This window comes from Strigops habroptila, chromosome 10 (assembly GCF_004027225.2).
Source record: "Strigops habroptila isolate Jane chromosome 10, bStrHab1.2.pri, whole genome shotgun sequence".
Lineage (NCBI taxonomy): Eukaryota > Metazoa > Chordata > Aves > Psittaciformes > Psittacidae > Strigops > Strigops habroptila.
In genome coordinates, this window is record NC_046359.1 from 34,998,699 (window position 1) to 35,011,574 (window position 12,876).

The window sequence follows — 12,876 nt, forward strand, 5'->3', positions numbered from 1 at the left end:
ATTTTCACATCATTTGCTACGGGTGTGAGAAGTTGGTGTTTTCAGAGTGCAAGTCTTTTTGTTTGAGGTTTCAAAGAAATCTAGCATGATCGTAAGCGCAATAATCTATCTACAAGACAGATGAAGCTGTTCTTTAGTCAGCACACCGACCACTCCTGCGCCTCTGCTGCTCCCATCACTTTATCAAGCAACAGTTAAGTGAAATTTAGATGCTGGCAGCTCTGCAGCACTTGTTCATCTGTGGAGGCAGAGACACGAACTGGAGTCATCGTAAAATTCCCTCTGCTGCTGTTCGCGCTTAGGGAGAACCTCAGGCACAGACACGGGGGGGATTGGCAGCAGAGCTTCACATCCGTCTTTGCTTCCTGCCATCCGTGATGATCCTGCGTATGAAAGGAATGAAGGGTAAGGTGGCAGTGAAGGAGACGTGAGGTACAATAAGTGAACTGCCCTCAGTATATCATTGGGGAAAATGGAGTTTTCTGCAGGTTCCAAATCTAAGTTGGCTGTCACGTTCCTTTCCCTGAATTTCCTGCGCAATATTGGTGATGATACACTTTCCTTACACCTGTAACCCTTGTTTTGAGCCACTTTGTACACAGAAGCAAGTTACATGTAGAATTCCTCAGCACCCCCAAGAGCTGCCTATCGAAGCATGGCAGCTGTTCTTTGCCAAGGTAAAGTCAGTCAAGGGAAACTGATAAACTCTGTGCTTGCCTGCACTTTTCACTAGCACAGTATCAGAGCTCTTTGGAATAGGTTTCTCTCAAAGGCTGTGTCTTTGTGCTGAGCTCCTTTCCACTGGACGCTTGATCCAGCTGGAGTTCTTTTTAAATGGGAATTTCTCTGCTGAATTGAAATAATAATAAAAATATGTGTTTTAAAACACTTTACATCTTCAAAGCCAGGGCATTGACAATGTGAACTGTGCTGCTCTTTGCCTCACTGGTGGCCAGCCAGTCCATCTGAGCCTGCCCAGAGTTACCACTGAGCCAGCAACATGCTCGTTGCAGTGAAACCTCTGCCCTGCCATAAATCTGTGCAGGCAATAGGTAAATTGCTTTCTTCTAGCAGCTGAAGGGACGGGAACTGGTTTTACAAGCCCAGTTGGCCTTTCTCAGCAGCTTTGGAAGCTAAACTTGCAGCTCTTTCTCTTCTCTTAATAATGCTGCTCTTGAGCATGAAGGGCTCTGGGTGAAGATTACATTAACATGAACTACACAGGCCTGAAGTTGAGACAAATAAATTCCTCGCTTCTTTCCATGCTCTCACTGGATCCTCCCTTTTGCTCTCACCCTGTTGGACAACTGCAAAGAGCTGTAGGTCCTGTGCAAGTCAACAAAGGGTTTTCAGGAAAATTGCATGTATTGCAACCTTCCTGAAAGCACAAGAACTGATGGCTCTGAGGCCATGGGTCTGTGAAACCGAGAGGACGCACATTCTGCCTGCCTCCTTTGTAGTTTTCAGAGGCAAAAAGCTAGCTTAACTCAATAATCCTCCTCTGTATCCTAAAGTGGGTTATAAGAAGACCAATAGTTGTTTCAGTCTCTCCTTCCTTGAGAGTTACTACTGTACTCATTCAGTCAGGATGTCCCTTCACGTGTTTTTTCCTAGCTGCATCATGAGAAGCATCTGATCCGAGACTAAGTTAAAAGACTCTTTGAGCTAAGCCCTCATTCATATGGCCATCAAAAATATTTCTGCTGCTTTTTCTCTTCTTTAGACAGATCAGTGAAGTAATTTCCTTGAAGGATCTCTCACAGAAAATGTCAAGTATGCCCGTTCCTAGGAAGAGCATGTGACAAGCTGCATCCCAGCTTTTTGACTTGGGAGACCAGTGTCTCACCAGAAGCAGTTGTCACCAGGCTGATGGTTCTTCTGAAGTACACAGGGACATTCTGTGGGGTTGCCCTCATGGGGTCCATTTTAGTACTTGGACATTTACAGCAGGAGATCTCAGGGAGGTTTTGGTGATAAACTGTTACAAATATATCTAAGGAATTGTGGCTGGTTTATTTCAGGAGGTATAAATAATACCCGGAAATAGGGCTGCTGACACAAATTCAAACACTGAGATGCTCCCTTGGCTTTCAAAGGGAAACAGGCACAACACCATCTGTCAAAATAACATTAAAACCTCTCATGCTTACACAGAAGATATGGACAGGGTCAGGGCCAGCACATCTGAGGTTTTATGCTAGAATGGACAGTACTTTCCAAGAGGCTTGCTCGGTTGATTCCACTCTGTAAGTCTGCAGTCCCTCAAGGAAAGGCCATTACTGAACATCAAAGTAAACATCCTTCTCATAACTGAAGGAGGTCTGGTCACTCATAAGATCACGTAGCAAGCAGCCAGGGCTCGTGGTGGTGTGCCACGTATTGGTGGATGGGTATCACGTATTGGTGTCACACCAATAGAGTCATCTCACACTGGTGTATCTATGAAGCCCCAGATCCAACTGCACAGTTCAGAGTCATGCTTCAGTACTGAAAAGCATGGTATAGCCTTCTGTCTAAAACAGGAAGAAAATACAGATCTAAAGTCCCCTAGACTGCAGACTATGGATCTGAGTCTCAGAAGCACACCTCCATCACAAGGGGTTGCTAACCAGCTGTGTTATGAATGTTCACTCAGTGCATAGACCTGAGATCATCTCCTGGCCCATTCATTCTAGGGACCACAGCATCATAGAAGATGTGTGTTGATGTGTTAAGTGTGCAGATGACTGCTCTCTAATGTATGTAGAAATGAGCTGAACACGAGACCAGACTCAAACAGACAAAGCCAAAGTAGTGGCGAGGGAATGGGAATTAAATCTGGTTAAGTGTGCAGTCACAAAGCAATCAGTGACACATCCAAATCAATGCAATGCCACCAAAGTCTTGCTTTTGAGCACAGGCCCTTTGCAGGCCCACGAAGCAGGAGCAGGACTGCTCAGTGGAAGTGCCTGTGCTTGTCTGGGAGCAGGAGCAGAGCTGCCCTGGTGCCTTCTGGACCACTGTTTCAGTCAGACAGTTCTCCTGCCTCCTAATATATGTACAGAATCATAGAATCATGGAATGGTTTGGGTTGGAAAGGAGCTTAAGATCATCTAGTTCCAACCCTCTGCCATGGGCAGGAATGCCTCACACTAGACTATGTCACCCAAGGCTCTGTCCAACCTGGCCTTGAACACTGCCAGGGATGGAGCATTCACCACTTCTCTGGGCAACCTGTGCCAGTGCCTCACCACCCTCACAGTAAAGAACTTCTTCCTTAGATCTAACCTGAACTTCCCCTGTTTCAGTTTGAACCCATGTTTTATAAAGTTTTGTTAAAGAATCAAGTATCTCTTTAGGAGACAAACGCACCAGCCTGAAAAGCGGTATTGTGCCTTTAAGGTTCTTGGTATCTCTTTGGCTTTCCAGATCTTGGAACAAATCCTTCAGAAAATCCCAGGCTCCAAGAAGTCAGCAGACCTGTTCATGTGACTTGGAAAACTGTGAGTTAACACTGCTCTGCTCTGCCTCGAGTCAATAATAAATCAATAGTGACTTTAACTGAAATGAGGTCAGTCCTGAGAAAAAGGGCAGAGACATGTCTAGCATCCTTTAAAAACGCATATGACAGACAAAATAAGACATTCCCCATAACTGTGCAGATCACGGAATCACAGACTCCTTTGGGCTGGAAGGGACCTTAAAGCTCATCCAGTTCCAACCCCTGCCACAGGCAGGGACACCTTCCTCTAGAGCAGGTTGCTCCAAGCCCCTGTGTCCAACCTGGCCTTGAACACTGCCAGGGATGGGGCAGCCACAGCTTCTCTGGGCACCCTGTGCCAGCGCCTCAGCACCCTCACAGGGAAGAATTTCTTCCTAATGTCTAATCTCAATCTCCCCTCTGTCACTTTAAAGCCATTCCTCCTTGTCCTGTCCCTACATGCCTTTGTAAAAAGCCCCTCTCCAGGTTTCCTGCAGCCCCTTTAGGCACTGGAGCTGCTCTAAGGTCTCCCCTTAAGGAGCCTTCTCTTCTCCAGGCTGAACCAGCCCAGCTCTCTCAGCCTGTCTCCATTGCAGAGGTGCTCCAGCCCTCTGAGCATCTTCGTGCCCTCCTCAGAACTCGCTCCAACAGCTCTACAGATGAACCTGTATAATTTTCTTTGGCACTCTGCAGGTAGTCATCGTGGGGAGGACGTGGGTAAGGAATGTCCGTTATACACTAATATTCAAAGAAATCCCTCCCCGGTTGTGCTCCGAAGAGGTCCCCCCTCCGCAGCCTGTAAAGAGAATCCTGCTGTATACACTAGGGGGCAGAGGCCTCCTGTGCAGGGACGTCTCCTTGGCAGCTGGATTTGCTGTCTGACACAGGCACATCTGCAGCCTCAACCCAGTTCCACTCTATGATAATCCTTTGAGGGGATCCTTATTGTAATCTGATTGCTATGAAATACATGCGGTGCTCATGCAGCCCTCTGTGGAGAATTCAGCTGTGAAATGTCTCGTGTTGCAAAACTCCTGACACTAGCAGAGCAGTTGTTTGGCAGTCACGTTGTTTGCTGGATTTCACCACACTGTTCAGGCACTCACATTCAGCCCAGCTTGTCTCTGCTGGCAAAGTCGTATCATGACCAGTGTTCCCACTGCTGGAGCTACAGAAATGGCAAGAAATGTGAGAGAATGTAGGCAAAGATGTATTTTTCACTACGGGGTGAGGGGAAAAGTGTCTTATTTGGATTTTTGTTCTTAAAAATAGCAAGGCTTTCTCACTTTCTGTTTCTAAATGTCACTCATGTGCTCATGTTAAGCAGCAGTCTTCCAAAGAATCCATTGTCACACTTCTGCAAGCTTCTCTGCACAGAAGCACTTAGAGTAGTTTATTTTACTAACTTTCAAAGTACATTAGTTTGTTTTAAATTCCTTCCCCTTCAGCAGGAGTGGCCATCCCTAAAATAGCCTTTGCTGGCATTTAGTTTATTTAACTTTGCATTAACACCATTTAATCAAGCCTTAAATTAGGTTTTGAACCTATTTAGTTAAGCTGGTTCTAGCCACTTTGATTTTCAGTTCTGCAGTAACTGAGGAGTTTGTTACACTTTAAGATAAATGAAATAAGAGAGTTCATACAGGGATTTGCTACTGATCAAACAAGGCAGGTTTAAGCCACATTTACCACTTCTTTGGACAACCTGTTCCAGTGCCTCACCACCCTCACATCATACTCCTTTTTCCATTCCATTGCCATATTATACCCAAATCATCTTGGTGTTCCCATACATATCATGGATGCTTTCACATAACAGTAATATGTGTTTCCAGAGCAGCAGAACTTTGCAGGCACTCATTCATGGTCAGAAATTGTCTTCATGAAACACAGTCTCACAGGCAGCCAGAGTTGACTGTTGGTGATGGATAAGCTGTATCCATTTGAGCTTGTCTGTGTTTGTCTCCCAAAGCCCATGTAGAGCCTGGAGATCATTTCAGCCAGGGCTGGGCTGAAGTGCTGCTGCTATTTAACAGCTCACATAATGATGTCCAGTAGTCAAGCAGGGAAAAATGAAAGAGAAAAGCACATAGATCTGATATCGTCAAGGTGAAGTTAGCCTGGCAGAAAGCCATTACTCAGTAGAGAATTACAGAACAGAGGGCATGCAAAGAAACAAAAATCACAAACATTCATTTGAATACAAGCTACAGGTTTTCCACAATGTCTGGAGCTATATTTCCACACGAAGGACTAGATGTTTGCCCAAATAGAAACCAAATTGTGGTCCCAATATAAGAAGGAGGGAAGAATAGCAGAAACACCAACGTGCTGTAATGGAGCCACTGTGAGCACCTGAGCAAAGGGAGGTGTTGCACCAGAATTTGGATCAGTGCTCAGGGATGCACTCTGAATTCCCTGACATGGGCCATCTGCAAAGCAGCCCTGTGGAAATCCAGAGCTGGGGCAGGCAGCCTGCTTGTGTTCTGCATGGTTCAGTCAGGAGCTTTTCCATGCTTGAAATCCCAGTGCTCTGTGGCCACATTGCCTGACAGTCACCAAGCAGTTCAATTCCAGCATCTGTGCTGTCGCTGAAGGCAGCACAAAACTCAAGAAGACAGAGGGTGGGTGTACTGCTGTCAGAAGAGCTGCAATACCCATCTCCAAAAGACACATTTCTGCATGACATGAAGGGAAGATGCAGTTTCTTCATCTTCCCTATCAAAGCAGATGAGTTTACTCCTCCAAATGTCAGGAAGAAGCAAATGCAACACCGCAGATACCTCCATGTTAGTTGTGGATGACTTACAGATTGTATTCAAATGTGACTACAAAAGCTGTGATAAATAATGTCAGAATCAGATAGATTATTTAAAAAGAAGAAAGATGCCTTCAGTGTAATTTAGAAAAGGAAACAGCAATGTTGGTGACTTTCTATATGAGCAAGAGTAGCATATGAGACCAACCTTTCCCATGTACTCATTTGAGACATTTTGGGCCTTGTTTTTCTACATGCTGAGCAGACTATTCCACACTTTGTGATAGTCATGGGGTTCATCAAAGTAATGCCTTTCATGAAGGAAACCAGACTGGTTTCCTTTTAGACATGCAGATACAGAGACACCAAAAATCACCAGCCAGTTTTAAACATGTTGGTCTTTACCTCTCCCTGCCTTCGTTTTCCATTGGGAATGATGATACCCTGAGTGAGAAGTGCCGTGAGGCACCTGCTCCAGGGAGCAGGGAGAAAAGTGCTGTGTCGTGAATGGAGATGCCCACTGTGCTGCACACAATGCCAACACTTAGATCATTTCTCACCCACCTCTGCTTTCCTCCCTGAACAGCATTTCTGTCTCCTGTGCCTTTCTCAGAGCTTTTCACACTCCTGTTTATTCCAACATTTACACAGGAGGTTCCATAACATCATTGGATTCATTTCATTCTTCCACTTGGTGCAGCGATCTTAAAAGCCAGTTAAATCCTTTCACCTCTTAAAGTAATTTCCTGTCTCAGAAGGCCAGTGTGACACTTTTTATAAGCTCAAAGCCTACACTGCTCATTCAGGGAAGATTCCTTGTGAATGCTGAATCAAGTCTAGCCTTCAGATCCCAATCTGCAGTTGAAGCACTCAATGACACAGCAGATGCACTCAGCAGGTGATGGCAGATGAGTTTTCCTAGACCTTGAAAAGGTGAACTTGTTCCCACTGTAGAGGTTATATCTGAACACAAAACCTCTGTTTGATTCTAATCCCAGTACTGAGCTAATGTCTCTAATGTCTCTCTTGTGCTCTTCTGAGAGTGAGGAGAGCCTTTAACCACTAGAACCAGAGCAGTTTTGCTGCAGAAAGGAAGTGGGAGTTTTGAGCAGCAAGGAGAGAGGAGCTTGTGGCTTGGGCACTGATTTAGGATGCTAGTAATCTAGGCTCCCTCCTAGTTCCTGCACAAACTTCCTAAATGTTCCTACAGGACAGAGATAGGAACCTTTCTGAGCCCCAACTTGTTCCTTAGAGAGTAAACTCTTGGACAGAGAGACTCCTGCTTGTGATATACATGTGTTTTTCACTTACGTCAGTGAAGTTCTGGCTCTTAAGGTTATTTGAATACATTTGCAGTTTGGTGGCTGAGCCAAATAAATCAGAGTTGAGCTGAAATCAGTTTGAACTGATCCACAGCAGAGATATCTGGGGTTTATTTGCATTCACGAGAAGAGCTGTAAAATGTCGCTCTGAAGTGTGGAACATACTTGAATAGTCCCCAAATTAAATCTGTCCTTCTTAAAATACTTCGAGTGAAAACAAGTTAAATAGCAGACCAACACTCTAAAATTGCTGATGGTAGTGGCCACCTCTCTGGCAAACACAAGGACTCGTGTAGGCAGTGTGAAACCCACAGCTGAATATCTTCTCCACATCTCCCATTTCTCTTCTCAAAGCTGTTCTACATCCACCAGATTCAGTCAAAGGGAGGAACCTCGCCTAATGTTAGAGTTTGTTTTGTCTTGTGCTTTGATCTTGTAAAGCCAATACATTTCTGACAGGCTGAAATAGTTCCTTTCAGTGTTAACAACATTAATGTAATTTTTGGGTCAGCCAAACGATACTGCAAAGCTGATGGATGGTTAATCATCCTAAGAATGTGCTGAAAGAGGCCAGTTGTCAGCATCTCTTCCTGTTCTTTGTTGGTTTACTTGAATTATCCAATGGATTCCTATAAATAAGAAATAATCTTCTATTGAAATCTGAAAGAGAGTGGAAAAAGCATAGAAATGATACCAGCCTCCTGGGGACTTTTCTGGAAGGACTTCACCTTTCTTTAGTATGAAATAAAACTTATGCTCAAGGGATGTACCAAATACTTTGATCTAAATTTTAGCTTACAGTCTCGGGAGGCTTTTTGCTGCAAAATATTTAGTGTGAAGTCTGAAACAAGCATAAGTTGACTCATGGAAGAAAGATTGAATCATAAAGAATAGCTACTTGAACATACACACCAATGAACCCAAACACCTGCAAATTGTAAAACTGGCTCTAAATGCCACGTGAGCTGACCAAAGGAGAAGGAAAAGCTAAAAAGAGTGGCAGATGGGACAAAGAATGGATAATCCAAAATCCTTTAACTCTGCCTCCTTCAAAACCATGACTTTTTGGGAGGTCTGCAGTCCAGTTTGTGCCAGAAGCTCTGAGAAAACACATCAGACTTCTGAAGAGGGATCAAGATGAAGCTCTACACAGACACCTGCATGATTGCACTGTCCATCTCGTCCCAGAAAGTAATGCATCTTTCTTCACCTTTTCCTAATGTTTTTCTGTGCTTCTGCCTCCCTTGTCATCCTAACTCAGGGTCTGTCCTGCCAGATACTGAGCTCACAGTGGTGCTCATGCTGATGAATGCTGAGTGCCTTTGAAGCTGTTGGAGCCCTGATGCATCTTGCATCAGGTTGTCCCCTTGACTTTTGTCACAGGGTCTCTGTTTTTCTGGGTTTGCAAATATTTCCTGGTGGTCAGCAATGTTATGTGGAGATAAACAAGGATATGAGCTGTTCTTCAGGAGGAGAGAGAGAAAGAGGAGGGAAGAAGGAAGGAGGGAAGGACAAAGGGAGGGAAGGAAAGGTAATTGCTTCCTGATGGTACTTGCTCCTGTGAATCCCAGGGTCACTGATCCAGTGCTGAGCATCCAGTGGTTACTGAACGCTGGGCCCTACCGTGGCATTTCCAGTGTGCTGTAAAAGCACATCTGCTCATGATGGAGACAGAAAGAAGAGCGTGTGGCTCCTGCAGGACAGCTGTGCAACTTTTCCAGCTGCAATGCTACTGTTTATCCCAGATGTAATGTAGGATGGGCAGAAGAACCCCAAATCTCTTCCCTGCAGCCCCTGCATTGACTCACCAATGATTGGGTTTGTGTGAGTGGCCCTTGGTGCTGGTGCATCTCTTGGGTTTGCCATGTGCTGCCTCTTTGCTGGGTTTTGCTGAGCACAGCACTGGTGCCTGAGGCTTTTGGCTCTCCTGGGCTGGAGCAAACCACTTCCTCTCCCTGAAGGAAACCCCCAGGGTGTAGAGAAAGTAGCTGTGAGACTGCAGAGACAGGACAACTCAACTGGAGGAGTCTCCAGTGCCGGGGTCCAACCCCATTGCCTGCAGCTGCCCTTATTGCTCTCTCTGCTGCTGCTTCCCCGCATTGCCTTCGCATCACACTGGCACTGCTGTTGCCCTGGTTTCTGCCTTGTGCTGTGGGGAGGACTGGCCTCACCACCCCAAGTGCTTGGAGCTCTTCCATTTGTAGCTGCAGAGAGTTACCTGCTCAGTCACCCTGTTTACATCACATTGGCTTGTTAAAAAGAAAGGCTGTCCAGTGTGCTTACCTTAAATGTGGGTGGGGAAAAGATAGGCCCTTTTTACAGGGCATGTAGTGACAGGACAACAGGGAATGGCTTTAAGCTGAAAGAGGCAGGGGGTGGAACTACATGATCTTTAAGGTCCTTTCCAGCCCAAACCGTTCTATGACTCTCTGATACCTACCCAGTGGAAACTGATTTGAATTCAGTAGATTCTTTTGTACCTTGTATGTAAATCCTTGCCTTCAGTTTTTGAATAGTACGAGTGAAAATAGGAAATATGTTCCTTGGAGACGGTGCTTGAAGGGATTTTGAATTGAATTCTGAAAGAGAGAACTTGATCAGTTTCTATCCTAGAGGCAGCTGAATTTCTAACCTAGGTGTACAGTGTAAGACCTAGTCCATAGCCCATTTGAATCAGTAGGTATTTTTCTATCCATGTAACTGGGTAACATATGCAGACTATGATCTGTGTTTCCTGCTACAGTTGTTAGCCTTTGGGGGATTTTTCATGGGTTATCTAAATGCCACAGAAAGAGCCAAAACTTAGTTCAGATGTGCTGTAACCCAGTTTATGGGACTCTTCCCAGAGACTGCTCTGCTTTATTAGTCTCAAATTATGATGATTATTTCCAATGTAACCAAAATTAATTAAAGGCTTTCAAACCCCACTGATACTCAGAATTGCTGCAATAATTTTGAATTTACTTATGAAAAAGCTTTCATAATTGTAAATGCTTAAACATAGTAATAGAAAATATTCGACTATAATCACATCCTTCTGTAATGATTTGGAAAATTGAGTGCTGTCATAGCTGTTCTAAATCTGTTTGCCTACAATACAGTTAATGTCTCAGTTAAAATCAACCCATCATCAACATTTATGCTCATGGCATGTTATATACACTTTGAAAGGTATGAAAATTAAAGTGGGAAATCAACCATCAGAGTTATTCCCAGACCAACCCATCAAGACTGCCCTCTCAAAGGGCATTTATCATTTATCATTGAGAATGGGTTAGACCAGATGTGTGCTTTTTAAACTGATCCATTGTTGGAGACAGAACTTGACAAAACCTCAGTTTTTAAACAATGCAAGGCTGCACCTTCCCCTTTTACAAGTTACTGTACCAGGCAAACACCTCTGATTCACCCCAAACTGGAGAAAACCCCTCTGAGAATCATTTCAGCATTAATAATGAGAGGGCATAGCTTTGACAGAGAAAAAGATGAGAGCTGTTGATCAGTTTTTAACAGAAAATGATTGTAGTATTGACTTCAGGCTCTACCGGCTTCTGTAAACCTGGGACATGACATCTGTTACCAACTGCCAGGCAAATGTCATCAACAGGGAAGTGTCCTGCACCCTTCCTGCAAAGATCCTCAGCCTTCTTCTTCCAAAGTGGCCAAAAGCTGAGACACATTTCATTTCCATGTCAAGGCAATTGTAATGCATGTTCACATTGACAGCTTGCATTTGGAAGACTCTAACCTTCCTCCATCCATGTTTCATCTGAACCAAAGATCTTTCTCTGATCACCTTGGGACACTGAAGCTGCCCAGCACCACTTTCCCTTTGAGGGAAAAGGGATGAATCCCTGCTTCACCAGGGCTGTAAGGACTCCCTTGGTCCTTGTGGTATGTTTTCCTTGAATACACTGCAACTGTAGATGCTACTCAAGGCGTTGCCGTGGAAGTTATCTTTTCCACTAGAGAGCAAACAAGCTGGAGAATACGGGAAAACAGAGGCAAGTAGCCTTACACTGCTGTGCCAGCAGCCAGCAAAGCCATCACTGCAGGTGTTTTGTTTAAAAGAATAAAAGAGAAATGTAATATTTGATGACAAGCTAATGTCAGAGTCCATGACATCACCTGCTTTCAGCTGCTGACGCATCATGTGAAAGAAATGACTTTGGACATGGAAGAATGTGAATCTAACTACCAGGACAAGTAACTGCATTCAGAAAGGAAGTTGGAGGGAAGGATTTATCAAGTGTTTGGTCAAATTAAATTACTTTACAACAGCTCCAACTCCCAATTCCCTCTGTCCCCGTCAGATTCATTACTAAATCCTCACAGCCTGATTGCGCTCCTGTATGATTCAGTCTTTCGGTTTCCCCATGAGCAGAACTGGCCATCAGCATGGTTGAGGGGAGGGGAGAAAATGGCATGGAGGGAAACCAAAACTGCTGACAATTTAGGAGTCAAAGTCCCTGGCATGGGTCTCAAGGACTTTGGGGAGGCTTCCAAGGGCACTTACCACTTCCAGTAACATGGGTGTTTTGGTGCTCTCATTCTCCTTATCTCAACTTCCAGAAATATTCCTGAGAGTTCACCAAACCTGTGTATACTCATCACTTCCCATCCAGATCGATTTCCCTGGGAAAGGACAGAGGATGGGATTGTGACAGTGCAGGTACTTCAGGGCTTTTGAATCAGAGGTCGGGAAGTGTAAGGCCAGGTTGGACAGAGCCTTGGGCAACATGGTCTAGTGTGAGGTGTCCCTGCCCACAGCAGGGGGTTGGAACTAGATGATCTTAAGGTCCTTTCCAACCCAAACCATTCTATGAGTCTAAGATTCTATGCCACTTAAAACTCTGCAGGTGAAATCACTGTTTAGACAGTAAATCTGATGGCCGGCATTTTGTTAGAGTTCACCTCCTGCTCTCTAGTGGTCCCAAGTGTGCAAAGGAAACCCAGCTGCAGCAAAGTAGAAGCTGATTTTTAGAAGACTAGAGTTTCACTTGTTATTCTGAAGTCCCTTCCAGTGTCTCTCCAGCAACTATAATGGGATGACATCCAGAGGAGAATGGGGCCCAGCTTGCTGAGCAGGACAGCTCTGATGAACTCCATTCTTTGGTTCATCAACAATCTTTCTTGGAGGTTTCAAGTCTGAGTATGCCCATGTGATGTTCCCTCAAAAACATGTGAAGTTCCCTCCCTGCCTAACTCGGCAGCCTCACATAGGGTCTGTTCCTGCAAAGAATCCAAATTTCCACTTGTCTAAAGTCTGTTCCATCAAGTGTAATAAATCTCAGCCTGCTCCATTCTTCCTCCACATCTCTTTTTGACACAGTAAA